At 39.6% G+C, this 15,695-nt stretch overlaps 1 protein-coding gene across 1 annotated transcript in view; it reads left to right on the plus strand.

Moving 5' to 3' along the window:
• Positions 1-15,695, plus strand: part of IQUB (IQ motif and ubiquitin domain containing) — a 131,674-nt gene that overhangs the window by 86,813 nt on the left and 29,166 nt on the right. The gene's annotated exons all lie outside the window — the stretch shown is intronic.

Consider the following 15,695-nt stretch of genomic DNA (forward strand, 5'->3'; position numbering starts at 1 on the left):
TAGCTTCCATGTGTTTGTGTTTTTTACGTTTTTTTTCTTGTAATTTATTTCTAATCTCATAGCATTGTGGTTGGAAAAGATGCTTGATATGATTTCAATTTTCTTAAATTTACTGAGGCTTGATTTGTGACCCAAGATATGGTCTATCATGGAGAATGTTCTGTGTGCACTTGAGAAGAAAGTGTAATCTGATGTGTTCCGATGTAATGTCATATAAATATCAATTAAATCTATCTGATCTATTGTGTCATTTAAAGCTTGTGTTTCCTTATTAATTTTCTGTCTGGATAATCTGGTGTAAGTGAGGTGTTAAAGTCCCTCAGTATTATTGTGTTACTCTCGATCTCCTCTTTCATAGCTGTTAGCATTTGCCTTATGTACTGAGGTGCTCCTATGTTGGGTACATATATATTTATAATTGTTATGTCTTCTTCTTGGATTGAACCCTTGATCATTATGTAGTGTCCCTCCTTGTCTCTTGTAACATTCTTTATTTTAAAGTCTATTTTATCTGTTATGAGTATTGCTACTCCAGCTTTCTTTTGATTTCCATTTGCATGGAATATCTTTTTCCAACCCCTCATTTTCAGTCTGTATGTGTCCCTAGGTCTGAAGTGGGTCTCTTGTAGCCAGCATATATATGGGTCTTGTTTTAGTATCCATTCAGCGAGCCTGTGTCTTTTGGTTGGAGCATTTAATCCATTCACATTTAAGGTAATTATTGATATGTATGTTCCTCTTCCCATTTTCTTAATTGTTTTGGGTTTCTTTTTGTAGGTCCTTTTCTTCTCTTGTGTTTCCCACTTAGAGAAATTTGGTGGTGCTGAATTCTCTTAGCTTTTGCTTGTCTGTAAAGCTTTTGATTTCTTTGTCATATCTGAATGAGATCCTTGCTGTGTAGAGTAATCTTGGTTGTAGGTTCTTCCCTTTCATCACTTTAAGTATATCATGCCACTCCCTTCTGGCTTGTAGAGTTTCTGCTGAGAAATCATCTGTTAACCTTATGGGAGTTCCCCTGTATGTTATTTGTTGTTCTTCCATTGTTGCTTTTAAAAAGTTTTCTTTGTCTTTAATTCTTGTCAGTTTGATTACTATGTGTCTTGGCATGTTTCTCCTTGGGTTTATCCTGTCTGGGACTCTCTGCACTTCCTGGACTTGGGTGGCTATTTCCTTTGCCACGTTTGGGAAGTTTTCAACAACATCTCTTCAAATATTTTCTCAGGTCCTTTCTGTCACTCTTCTCCTTCTGGTACTCCTATAATGCAAATGTTGGTGCATTTAATGTTGTTCCAGAGGTCTCTTAGGCTGTCTTCATTTCTTTTCATTCTTTTCTTTTTATTCTGTTCCATGGCAGTGATTTCCACCATTCTGTCTTCCAGGTCACTTATCTGTTCTCTGCCTCAGTTATTCTGCTATTGATTCCTTCTAGTATATTTTTCACTTTAGTTATTGTGTTGTTCATCTCTGTTTGTTTGTTCTTTAATTCTTCTAGGTCTTTGTTAAACGTTTCTTGCATCTTCTTGATCTTTGCCTCCATTCTTTTTCCGAGGTCCTGGATCATCTTCACTATCATTATTCTGAATTATTTTTCTGGAAGGTTGCCTATCTCCACTTCATTTAGTTGTTTTTCTGGGGTTTTGTCTTGTTCCTTCATCTGGTACATAGCCCTCTGCCTTTTCATTTCGTCTTTCTTTCTGTGAATGTGGTTTGCTTTCCACAGGCTGCAGGATTGTAGTTCTTCTTGCTTCTGCTGTCTGCCCTCTGGTGGATGAGGCTATCTAAGAGGCTTGTGCAAGCTTCTTGATTGGAGGGACTGGTGGTGGGTAGAACTGGTGTTGTTCTGGTGGGCAGAGCTCAGTAAAACTTTAATCTTCTTGTCAGCTGATGGGTAGGGCTGAATTCCCTCCCTGTTGGCTGTTTGGCCTGAGGCTACCCAGCACTGGAGATTACAGGCTCTTTGGTGGGGCTAATGGTGGACTATGGGAGGGCTCATGCCAAGGAGTACTTCCCAGAACTTCCACTGCCAGGGTCCCCATCCCCGCCGTGAGCCACATCTACCTCACGCCTCTGCTGGAGACCCTCCCAACACCAGTAGGTAGGTCTGGTTCAGTCTCCTTTGGGGTCACTGCTCCTTCCCCCTGGGTCCTGATGTGCACACTACTTTGTGTGTGCCCTCCAAGAGTGGAGTCTCTGTTTCCCCCAGTCCTGTCGAAATCCTGCAGTCAAATCCCGGTGGCCTTCAAAGTCTGATTCTCTGGGAATTCTTCCTCCTGTTGCCGGACCACCAGGTTGGGAAGCCTGACGTGGGGCTCAGAACTTTCACTCCAGTGGGTGGACTTTTGTGGTATAAGTGTTCTCCAGTCTGTGTCACCCACCCAGCAGTTACGGGACTTGATTTTATTGTGATTGCGCCCCTCCTACCATCTCATTGTGGCTTCTCCTTTGTCTTTGGATGTGAGGTATCTTTTTTGGTGAGTTCTAGTGACTTCCTGTCAATGTTTGTTCAGCAGTTTGTTGTGATTCCGGTGCTCTCGCAGGAGGGAGTGAGCGCACGTCCTTCTACTCTACAATCTTGAACCAATCTCTGAAAATAGGTTCTTAATTGTATTACTTTATTGTATGCTTTAATTTCCCCAGGTTTAACTGATATCACATTAAATTTGCATCTGCAGGTCTTATTTGTTGTAATTAGAATGATGTGGTACTTCTCGTTCTTCTTTGGTTGTTTATGGGTACTTTTTATTCCACTTAATCACTCATTCTGTGGATGACTACTGAGAAAAATGGAAACACAATGCTCACACTTAAGTAAAAAAAAAAATCCATTTTCAGCCTTTATATTTTCTTTCATATTGTTGATTTGCTTTGCTTGCACCTTCTTTAGTAACTAATTCTTTGATAATGGTTTAAGGATGGAGAGGTTAAAGTTGTAAAAGGAAAATCATCACTCTCAGTGACCACGTTCTACAATATATTTGATTTTAAATCATCTTAACAAATACCCAGTTTCTTCTTACTTTCGTCAAATTGATATAAGACACAGGAAGACAGGAAGCTTTTATTAAGATAGGTTTGATCTACTTTGATTACTCATTAAATGAGGTTCCCCAAGATAGTATTTGCAGTGGCTCCTTAGTTTGTCACCTTGGAAGTTGTTACCCCTTGGAACAATGTACCATAGTGAGATTCCTAATGGCCAAGGGTATGACTTATGGTAGCCGATGGGATATTGTGAAAAAGGAGATGGAAAATAGAGTTTACCTGATGTTAAGAAAGAGTGCAAATGAATGTTGAGAAATTAATTCCTTTAAAACTATGGGTGCCTTTACATCCCTTAAAAGCCTTCCTGTGCCCTCCTTGCCCCAGGGCCACTCATTTTTTAGGTTGAAAATTGCTAACTTTGCCTTCCTTTCTCACACTATTGCTGGGTTTTAGCTCCCCTGTTGCAAAAGTTCTGGGGGCATCCCTGGCCTAACTTCGAGTGTGTAAATCTATAGTATGGTCAGAGGAAGTAGGAGAAAAAGAAAAAAGGAGAAAAAGGGATTAAAGAAGACGAAACTAGAAAGAGGAAAGATGCAAATATCAGTCTTCTGTCTGTAGAGAGAAGGAGATTATACACACACATATGCACACACACACACTCACAAGGATGAAGAAGATGCATCAACTAAAAGAAGACAGATATAATGCTTAGTACTTTGAAAAGTACTTGGTCAAGATAACTGTTTTGCATTTTGATGTGAATGTTAGAGTGAGTTATACCTTCTCTTTGACATATCTATTAATCCAGTTGTTCCTAAGTAGAGAGTCCATTGAAATCACCAAGGGAGCTTTAAAAAATCTGGAGCCCAATTCTTTTTTAGACTTAGTGAGTCAGAATTTCTGGGGTAGAATCCTGGAGTATCTGGAGGCACTTGAACAACCTACTGTTTACGTGTATTATTGCATCCTCACAAGACACCTTCAAGATCTAGGAAACTTGAAACACAATGCGAGGACATTGAGGGAGGATGACAGAAAAAGGAAGAAATAAAATCCTCAGGAGTTAGAAAATGAGAAAATAATGATAGAGCTTGCTTTTGTGGGCATATTTAAGGAAAAGAAAAAGAAGAGATCCATATGAATGCAGACCTCCCTCAATTTCTGAGTTTTAGAGGATAGAGAAGAGAAAGGATTAAATGGGCATGCTAGGGTGCTAGTGGGACTGGCTGACCAGGGACAGGGCACAAGGGTCTGGAAATGTTAGAATGAGAGAGGGACTGGGAGGTGAGCTGTGCTAGCAAAACTTTATCCATTTCATAAACATGTCTGGACTTAGATGGCCCTAAAGATTCTTCCTCTCATCTTTCTAAGTCTCATCCTGGAGAGAAGTAGAGTGGTCATCTGGCTCCACCCCTCCCTCTGCCCCACCCAAGTCCCTGCTTCTAGTGTCTCTCTCTCTTCTGCCCACTGCTCACTCCCAGACACTACTTCTCATCTCACAATTTTCCCCTTTCATTTCAGACTTCTTTCCAATAACATTCACCATCTATGTCTGCTTAGCTTTCTATTTCCATGGTGAGTCTTGTTCTTTCCATAATCAATGGGGGTGAACTCTTGTTACCTGTCCCTTAACTGGGGAATGAGTTAGTTACTGGGAAGAACACTGGAAATAGGCTAGTGATCAAGTACATTTTCCTATCACCCTCCCCAAAAAGGAAGTAACAAATGTAAGAGCGAATATGGATTCCAAAACACTTTCGCTAATGAAACCCAGCACTTTCACGTGTTAACCATTCCACAGTCTGAAAGTCCTCCCTGCTGGGAAATTCCTATTACCTAACCAATCTTTTTAATGTCACAGACCAGGCCTATGTCCTCTGTTCCATTGCAAACAAAGATGGAGAACCATTTTTACCGTTTTAAAAATAACAATCTCTCATTTGATACCTAGAAATATCACAGTTAACTTCTTTACCCAATATTTCTTCATGTCCCCAGATATTATCATAAATTTTGAAATTCTTTATTTAGGGACACACTACAGAAATCTTTTTTCACCCCATTTCCTTTAACTCCAGCTTTACTGTCTGGGAGGTGCCACAAGGCAGTTTTCCTCAAGGCCATTCCTGATTTCAGGGGACAAAACACAGGCTACGCTCTGTAGGTGTATTGACTCATGCCTCCTATTTCTTCTTGAGTCCAAGTCTGTAATCGGTTCCTCTGTAAGTCTCCTTCTTTGAAACTAAATGTTCAGAAAGGATATCCAAACTGATGTGTGGCTGAGTTTTTTCAGCACAAGTAATCTCTCAGACCTCTATTTTACTATTCTTCATTCCAGCTATTAAAATTCATAGCAGCAGACTCTGTGAAGACTGGATCTATGTGGGCTGGAGATAAATTTAGGCCTTCATGGAGCATGTCGCTCACAAGGCAAGAAAATTTCAGGATGGTCTCTTTGCATTTGAATTTTAAAGCACTACAGCAGGAAGAAAGGACTGTTGCCAGTGTAAATTTATGTATGGATATGGCTTTTGAAAAGTATCTTTAGAATCAGCATATGGATCACGAGATCCTATAATAAGCTTGGATAATGAAAGATCGCTTATTTTTATTTCACTTTATTTTTAAAGATGAATTTATACATTTTATTATCCACAAGAGCCAAAACTATATTTCTACAAGAGAAAGAAATGGATGGTAATACAAAAGCTTGAAGCCAATTATCTCCTACCAAACAAAGTTATATGATGATCTCATTTGATCCTTGGGAAGACAATATGAAGTAGATGAAGTCTAAACAGTGGCCATGATCTGTAAAACTAGGCTTTTTATTCTAGTGGCATACTCTTTCCCAGATAGGATGGAAGTAATACTATAATGTTAATTTTGACACAGGCATAGAAAGAAGATTAATAAACAGCAAAGTGTTAAGATCATTTATCATGGTATTATATGACTATGTAAAAACTCACAGAAGTGTCCACCACGAAGAGAATTTTACTGTATGTAAATAAAAAGAAAAGATTGACTATGATGTGGAAGGAACTAAAGATGAAAGATAGACTGTGACAAATGATTTTAACCGTAGTTCAAAGGAATGGCATAACTGCACTGAAGCGGGTGGGAATGAAAGGAACTGACTTAAGTAACTTTGAAAAGCAGAGTTTTGACTGGATAATGTAAGACTAAAGACAAAATTACTAAACATAGTCACTGAACACTGGTTGGTAAATGTGTTTCCTGCAGCAGTATGGGCTAACAATACTGAAACTATGTATAAGCTAGAATGGAACAAACACGTTAATGTGTTGTACATAATGTCAGAAAGGGTTTCTCACTGTTGGAAAAAGACATTACAAATAAGGGAAGGGGGAAGGCTAGAACCGAACCCTGTGGCACTAAATTAGATTCAGAGGTATCAATGTAAACTCATGTTTTAAAATATGCAAAGAGATAGATACAGAAATAAATATGTATTTGTGCATATGTGTAGATAAGTGTACATACACACATTTCTTAGCTCTGTCCACTGAGAGGTCCTACAAGCTTTGATACCCCAGTAGCAGTGAGCACACTCAGTGCCTAGATCTTTGTTTCTAAATATCTTTCTCCATAAAAAGAACAACGTTCCTTGGAGAAGTGGTTGGTTCCAGGGCTGGGTCCGGTAAAATACAATATGAGCCTGAAATATGTCATAGTTCCAGAAAGTATAAAAGTACAAAAGGGTAGAAGCTTGTCAAGAGAACATAGGAGTCAACCTGAAGGAACTCCTAATGGGTAAAGTTGGAAAAATTTGAGAAAGAAAATAAATAATGGTCATTTGGATTATAACCTGAGATGGTTAATTTTATGTGTCAACTTGACTCCACCATGGTGCCCAGATATTTGGTCAAACATTATTCTGGACGTTTCTGTTAAGGTGTTCTTTAGATGAGATTAAGCAGATTACTTTCCATAATGTGGATGGGCTTCATCCAATCAGTTGAAATCCTGAATATAGAACAAAAACTGACTTCCCCTGAGCAAGAAGGAATTATGCAAGCTGACTGCCTTAGGATTCAGACTACAACTCTTCCTTGGGTCTCCAGCCTGTCGGCCTCCCCTGTATATTTTAGAGTTGCACTTCCACATTAGTGTGAGTTCATTCTTAAAACCCCTCTCTCACTTTCTCTTCATGTATACACACACACACACACACACACAACCTGTATATATGTATATACATGTCCTGTTCATTCTGTCTCTCTGGAGAACTCTTGACTAATAACCTAAAGAATAAGATAAATATCCATGAGTCCATGCTAATATAAATAACTAAATAAATAAATGGGGGAGGAGGGGTAAGTATTCATTACAAACGAATTCCAATTAATAAACGAAGAAGGGATAAGGGAAATAGAAAATCACTTTAGAACACTAGAGTAATTGTGGGCAAGACCTGTCCATGGATACTCAACAAGTGAAATAGGCTATTTAAGTAGGCTCAAAGTGTCTACCTCAAAGTATATATTTATTAATTACAATTTAAGTCTAGTAACTTTAAGCTGACAGCCGACAAATACCACTTTAACCAAATGATGAAGGGTACCATCACCAATAATAAAGACATATTGATATCATGTAGCCCCTCCTGTGATGCAATGAGAAGGGCACATCATCTCTGTGGAATTCTCCCACAAATCCATGACCTCTGTCTTACCATGAGAAAACATCAGACCAATCCAAATTGAGGGACATTTTATTTTATTATTATTTTTTAGAGATTTAATTTTATCTATTTTTGGCTGCATTGGGTCTTTGTTGCTGCGCCGGCTTTCTCTAGTTGCGGTGAGCGGGGGCTACTCTTCGTGGTGCGCGGGCTTTTCACTGCGGTGGCTTCTCTTGTTGCGGAGCACGGGCTCTAGGCGCACGGGCTTCAGTAGTTGTGGCTCGTGGGCTCAGTAGTTGTGGCTCGCAGGCTCTAGAGAGCAGGCTCAGTAGTTGTGGCAGACGAGCTTAGTTGCTCCGTGGCATGTGGGATCTTCCTGGACCAGGGCTCAAACCTGTGTCCCCTGCATTGGCAGGCGGATTCTTAACCACTGTGCCACCAGAGAAGTCCCATGAGGGACATTTTATAAAATACCTGACCGGTACTCCCCAAAAGTGTCAAGATGCTGAAAGATAAGGAAAGACCAAGGAACTGTCACAGATTGGAGGAGCTAAGGGGACATGACAATTAAATACATGTGGTACCCTGGATAGAACCCTAGAATAGAAAAGGGATATTAGTGGGAAAACTGGGGCAATCCAAATAAGTCTAATAATGACTATAAGTCATTATATAATGACTAATAAGTCATTATTAGTATTGGTTAATAATTTTTTTAGCAATGTTAATTTTTTAGTTTTGATAATTATATCACACTTGTGTAAGATATGAACATTAGGAGAAGTTGGGGGAAGGGCACAGAGAGCTCTCTGTACTATCTTTGAGTCTTTTCTTAAAGTCTAAAATTTCAGTATAAAATGCTGAATATATACAATCATATTTAGAGTCCATTGGGTGCCTTTAAAGGAATGATATGAGTTTTATTTAAAACTTAGTACTTACATTATGCTAGAAATTATATCATTTCAACTGTTAAACCGTATGACAGAATTTTTTAGATTTCAACGTAAAAATGTACAAGAGGTACAAAGGTTTCAAAGTTCCTTTAGGAGGTATTTGAGCAAAGACATTCGAAGTCTGTGGGTCTAGGTGATTTGTCTTAAGTCATTTTAGCTCACCAAGCTCACCAGTTATTTACTTAGATGTTTTGTTTATTTGGGTAGCTTGGGGTTGCTGTTAGAGATTATTTTGGAGGTTTAGTGCAGCCACACCTGGACCCCCCTACTGTGCCAGGCAGGTGACATGAATGAGTGAAGCTGACCAGGTCTAAGAATGAAAACAGTGCAAGTACATTGAATCATGGTGACTGACACTAAGCCTCAAAGTCTGGTAGATGGTAGGGGCTGAACTGGAATGCGTATGCCCCATCTTGGAGGGCCTGACGTTCGAATTTGTGCAGAGGAGCCAGAACTGTGTATATTTATGTGAACTCTCCCAGTCTTTAAGTGTTGGAAAATAACTTAAAACATTTTAAGGTAACATGCAGTCCAAACCAAGCATATTTGCCTGTCTTTGTCTTTCTTTCTTCCATCTTCCCCTATTCCTTTTCCTTTCCCATACCTCCCAATATAGAACTGAAATGTAGTTCTATAATATTTTTTTAATATTTATGTAATAATTTTATATACCCTTTGTTCTTACTTTCAAGAGCAATTCCTAAAGTTAAAAACACAATAAAACAAAATCAAAATATGGAATCTTGCTTGAATTTTTCTTGTAAATAATCCTCTGTAAATTAATTGCATTAATTGATTAAAAATTCACCATCCCTTAATAATAATAATAATAATAAAAGTTAATTGAGTATCTTCTATGTGTGAAACACCATTCTGTGTGGTATTACATGGACTGAATTATTTAATTCTCAAAACAATTCTATGAGGTATGTTCTATTATTAACTCATTCTGCATTTGAAGAAGCAAAGACTTAATGAGGTTAAACTGTTTACTAAGATAACAGAGCTGTAGGTCTCCAAGCCATGCTTTTAATGGTGACACAGAATAAGACAAGAGCCTTACAGGGCAGAGTTGCCAGGTAAAACACAGAATGTCCAGTTCAACTTGAATGTTTATTTGCTATATTTTTGTTGTGTTAAATCTGGCAAGTCTGCTATAGCAGTAATTCTCTGGCTTTCTGTGCCCCTGTTCATTTGGCAAAAGGTAGAGAATTGAAGAGAACTTTCACTAAACTAGAAAAATTTTTAATTACGCATCTATTCTAGTAAACTTTCTTCATCAACATGCTTTTTCCTTCTCAAAAGCTTTAAAGTGCAGCAAAACAAAACAGAACAGAACATGGTGAAATTCATTAATGGTGTTTTAATTTCACTTTTATCTGTGCTCATCTATATAAATAATTTACGTCATTATAATGCTGTTTGTATTGTGTTTCAACCGACTTACAAAGCCCGACTGGGGCAGCAGGAGGTATCCTTCTTCCCAATCTAGATTCCCTGATGTCCTCTGTTCAGTGGTTCAGTGTCTTACAGTTTGAATAAATTTAGAAAATCTCTGTGCTTGTGCTCCAGTTAACTAAGCAGCGAGGAAAACCAAATTTTTAGGTCAAGGAGGGGCTTCAGGGCCTTGCTTGACATTTATGTGGAATTTATATCTTTTTCTTGGCAAGGCACCAAGGGAAACAAGCCCGGATGGGAGGTCAGGGAGACAGTGGAAGAGCATGAGAGAGTGTCCGGGGAGGACCTGGGAGGAGAGATACATAGGGTGTCAACTGGGAGAGGTTCCTTGGGAAAGAGATAGGCAGAGCGCTCTCCAACCCTCTCAGTATAGCTGGGGAGCAGCTGTTTGAGTGGTGCTGTTTGTCAGGCTGACTTGGATTTCAAGCTCTTTTCCCTTTCTGGTGTTAATTTTACTTGCCATGTCATCATTCTAATTTTAATCTCCCGCCACCACCCACCCCTCACTCCCCACTCCATTTTTTTCTTTGGAACTGATCACTTTTCACTACATGTATCTCCAAGAGATTTCCCTGCAATTATTGTGGGAGACAGTGATTGGGAAGGGAGGCTGGGCAGGGGATTTATTACAAGTTAGTCATTCAACAAGAGTTCTGTGATTTTTTTATCTTTCCATAATTTATTCTGGCTACCGTGCTTAGAAGCAAATAACTCCCCCGTTTTGTTTTGGTTTTTTTTAGGCTAAACTTTGAAGTGAGACTATAAAGAGTTTCCCCCTTGAAAGTCTCCTAAGTATAGCAAAAGCATTTTCTATTGAATAGAAAAGCCACAATGATTTGCCAAAGGGCCAATGCTAGGCAAAATTCGGAACCTGAAAAAATTGATTGGGGCTCCCTTTCCCATGTATTCACCCATCTTGGTGGCACTTCTTTGACCTCAATCAAATACAAGTCCTGATTCCCTCATACTACGTTCTGTTTTCCCACCAGGGTGATCTGTCCAGGTCTTCACCCGTTTTCCTACTCGTCGATTCATTTGTTCATTCAGTTATGTATTTGTTCATTTTGCAAGTGATTATTGATTACCATGTATGTACTTGGCTGTTCTAGGTGTTGATGTACAGCACAGCGAATAGAGCAATGTCCTTGTCCCCATGTGTGTGGGGGGGGAGGAGACAAATAATGTATAAGTGCTATATAATGCCAGTCTATATGTACATAACGTACAAGTATATAAGTATGTATAAGTGCAGTCGTCCTTTAGCATCCGTCAGGGGATTGTTCTAGGACCCCCATGGATACCCAGATCTGCAGATGCTCAAGTCGCTTACATAAAATAACTAGTATAGTTGGCCCTGACTGTATTTAATATACAAGTATAAATATATAATGTCAGCTAGAGATAAATGCTATTAAGCAAAGTTAATCAAGGTTAGAAGAGAGAAGCTCTATTAGTAACAGAGGTCAGGAAAGGCTCTTTGATGAGGTGTATTCAAGCAGCAAGCCAATTGAGGCAAAGGCAGAGCCAGGCAGAGACCTGGAGGTGGAGAATTCTGGGCAGAGGGAACAGCAAGAAAGCCAGTGTGGGAGGAGCTGAAGCCCAAGTGGTAGCCACGGGGCAGATCACACAGGGCCTTGTAAAGACTTTGGGATTCTTTTTGGTGTGAAGGAGGCCACTGGAGGGTTTGAGATATCGAAAAGTAACAAGGTGAAATTGATACTGTGAACCGGTTCAATAGCACTTCCCAAATGCATCAGAATTTCTCCGTGCATCTGTAGCTTTGCATATACTATTTCTTCTGCCCTCTAATGTTCTCTCTCACTCCATCACTATGCCTCCATTGTATTTTGTACATACATCTGTTACAGTATGCTGTAATTATGTATTGGCAGACTATCTCAATTGTGCAGGTGCAGATAAAGCCACGGGTGTTCTCGTGCACTACCCACAGAAGTTAGAACAATGCATGTCGTCCATCTCAGACTCTTGAGTGGATGAATGAATGATGTTGTGTGTCAGCTTCTTGTTTCACTGCGAAGTAAAGTTTCACATTAGAAAATCTCTTTAACTTTGAAGATTGGCTTAATGGTATTCCACATGAACTTGGCTTTTCTTTATTTTTCTAGTAAGCAGAGTTTAAAAGCTAGCTAGAGTTAATAGCCTGTTTTATTATGTATTATTCTCTAAGAAAAAATTTTTTTCTTGAAACTATGTACAGTTCTTTTAATGGGCATTTTTAAAAACTGGTATTAACCCAGAACTGTAAAGATACAAGCCTGTTTTAATGGTATCATTTCTACCTCGTTATTTTCTTCTTAAAATCTCTAAGTGTACCAGGTAGTGTCTGCCAGCACTCAATCACAGCCCCTCTTTTCCATGCATTCTTCTGTTTCCAGAAAGACTGGAGCCATTTTCTTAGAATCCTTTGGGGGTTGGGTTTCAGATAGGTGTTGCCAATAGGAGGAATGGAAGCAAAATGAGAAGGCAGTAGGAAGGCAGGCACTCTTCTCCTCCAGTCTCTGGGAGTGGCAGGCAACTTCACATTCCTCAGTGGTGGCCTTGGGTCCAGCAGCCTCAGTGACAGCTGCCCCGCAGAGTTAGCATGGGGGACCCAGGTAAAGGTAGCAGGGACATGTCCTTCTCCACTGCAGTGGCCAGATCTCCAGCAGGGTCAGTGATGAGTCTAGGGCCCTGGTTCTGGCCCCTCAGCAGTAGCTGCTTCCTGGTCTTTGGGTAACACCCTATCTGTTTTGCTCAGCCAGACCTCCCAAAACACCAGTTCCCTGAATTAAAGCGCTTTTTGTTGGAAATACCTAGAGCAGTTTCTGTTTTCTTCACTGGATACTGACTGATAAGAAAAGGAGTAAAACACATTTCTGCATTCTCAGATAGGTACCAAAACCTAGCCTGGAAGTCACATTTTTCTCCTTAGTCTAGTTTCTAGGTATATATTTCTATCCAGTATTATTCAAAATGATGCATTTTCAAGGTAAACAACATTTCTGCTTTCTTCAGGTTTTTTTTTTTTTAACTTATAAAGGGACACAATCTTCCATTACCCCACAGAACCCAGCATGGTTCTGAGTTAGAATCACGTGTCCAAAAATATACTTGTTGAATTGAAGCTAAATTAAAATACAACAAAAGCTATGAGCCACAACGCTAATAAAATATGGATAAATACCCTGAAGTGTGTCTTCATGATCAATACAGAAAGTCGGGGCCTAAGAAAGAGTCATGGTAACTTTGACTTTTCCTGCTTTACTGTTATCTGTTGCCTATTAGAAGGGCACAAAATGTCATGCAGACTTTCCCTATATAAATGTTCTACTTCTGGGTGAGTGACTACTCAGCCAGCTCCATGTCCACAGAGTCTGAAGTGACCCACCACCTCTTTTTTTTTTTTTTTAATTAATTAATTAATTAATCTGGCTGCGTTGGGTCTTCGTTGCTGTGTGTGGGCTTTCTCTAGTTGCGGCAAGCAGGGGCTACTCTTCGTTGCGGTGTGTGGGCTTCTCTCATTGTGGTGGCTTCTCTTGTTGCGGAGCACGGGCTGTAGGCGCGCGGGCTTCAGTAGCTGTGGTGTGCGGGCTTCAGTAGTTGTGGCACGCGGGCTTCAGTAGTTGTGGCACGCGGGGTCAGTAGTCGTGGCTCGTGGGCTCTAGAGTGCAGGCTCAGTAGTTGTGGTGCATGGGCTTAGCTGCTCCTCGGCATGTGGGAATCTTCCTGGACCAGGGCTCGAACCCGTGTCCCCTGCATTGGCAGGTGGATTCTTAACCACTGCATCACCAGGGAAGTCCCACCACCTCTTTAATGAGTGCAATTCTGATGATAAAACCACTGGCTGGGAGTGAGTGGGTTGGTATAGAACTCAAGGAGTTTTTGGGTTCTTTGGGAAATACTCAATTACTTTGGCAACATGCAAAAGCTAATTCTCTTATTGCTATGGAAATAATAAAGCAGGACTTAGTGAAGCAGGCATACTTCCAGGCCAAGTGATTTTATATGTAATGCGATACAGGATTAAGAGAGAGAGAAGCAGTAAAAGCCTTGAGTGTAATGAAAAGGACTTTGGACTTGAACATAATGAAAGCAGTATTTAATGTGAGGCCTGAGTTGAGGGGGCTTTAAATGTGACCCGCTGACTCTGGGTTCTACCCGCTTGGGTTTTTTCTTTTCACTTTTTTATTCTTTTCTTTTTCTCTCTTCCTTTCTTTTAAAAGTAAATAATCCAAATAGGTAACATATACCCACTGGGAGGACATAACCAGTAAGTAATTTGAGGAATTTGGTGTAAATATGAAAAGGTTGAATTTAGTGCCAAAAACAGGGACACTTTCCAAAAAGCCGGGGAGCCAGGATTGCCAACGTCAACCAAGATTTTAAGATTGAAAGAAAAAGTTGGCGTGCCCAGTTTCCTTTATGTCATTCTCTGGAGAGTGTGTACTGTGAACTTTGAAGATGAGTCAACATCTGATTTGATGGAAAAGGTGATCATCATTGCAACTTTTCTTCTTATCTTCAACCGGCTATAATTTATGGGATATTTGGGAGAAGAGGGAGAGTATCGGCTCAGAATGGGATTAGAGCAGTGCTAAACAGAAATGGAGGGATGGGTTTAGGAGACAGCGTGAGCCAGTAAGACCAGTTGATCTACCTGTTGTGGAGAGAGCAAGGGGAGGAGTCAAAGATGAGCTTAAAGATTCAAACCCAAGAACCTGGATTTATTATTATTATTATTATTTTTTGCAAATTCATCACCTTTATTCACAAACATACTCCTTTTCCTGGATCCTTTCATCACGGAGAAGGTCGCTATTCATTTAATCTGTCACTGAATCTTGAAAAAACTTGATGACATACTTGCTTCCTTCCCTTTTCCTTTTTTTTTTTTTGAATTTTATTTTATTTATTTTCTTATACAGCAGGTTCTTATTAGTTAGAACCTGGATTTATTAATGGAGTGGAATTTATAGACTTGTAAGGGCGCAGGAAGGAGGCCTGAGACTAAGTGCCTGAAATGCCTTTTGCTATTTTCAAGTTTCTGTGAATTCTAACAATTCTCTCTCTTGTAAGAGAGCAACCTGCTATTGGATTGGTTAGTCATGATCTTCCATGTTTATTCAAGCTCACTTCACTTACTGTCAGGAGTCTACTGCACACAGTTGCAGGGAGGTTTCCCACCTGCCAAAGCTCAAAGCAAGGATGATAGATTTTATGAAATTCAAAAAGAGGTGATAAGGAGGATTTACTTCAAAAGGGTAGAAAACTCTGCTGAAATGCTGAGAGATTTTCTCCTAGTGTCTGAATCGTCTATATCCTCTAAATTCAAGGTTAAGCAATTATGTTAACAAATTACAGCTCTAAGTAGGAAGACAACAGCAGGTTTGTATTAGGCTGGAAAATTTATAAGTTCAAGGAGTTCAGCATGATGGCTTGATTTACATATATTGTGAAATGATTACCACAATAGATTCAGCTAACATCCATCTTGTCTTATAGAAACAATAAATAGAAAAGAAAGAAGAAAAAAATAAAGGAAAAATATTCTCCTTGTGATGAGGACTCAGGATTTCTCTTAACAACTTTCCTGTGTATCATACAGCAGTGTTAACTATAGTCATCATGTTGTACATTACATTCCTAGTATT

Source organism: Delphinapterus leucas, chromosome 9, assembly GCF_059928025.1.
Source record: "Delphinapterus leucas isolate spDelLeu-1000000601 "Yukka" chromosome 9, BTC_Dleu_Yukka2, whole genome shotgun sequence".
Lineage (NCBI taxonomy): Eukaryota > Metazoa > Chordata > Mammalia > Artiodactyla > Monodontidae > Delphinapterus > Delphinapterus leucas.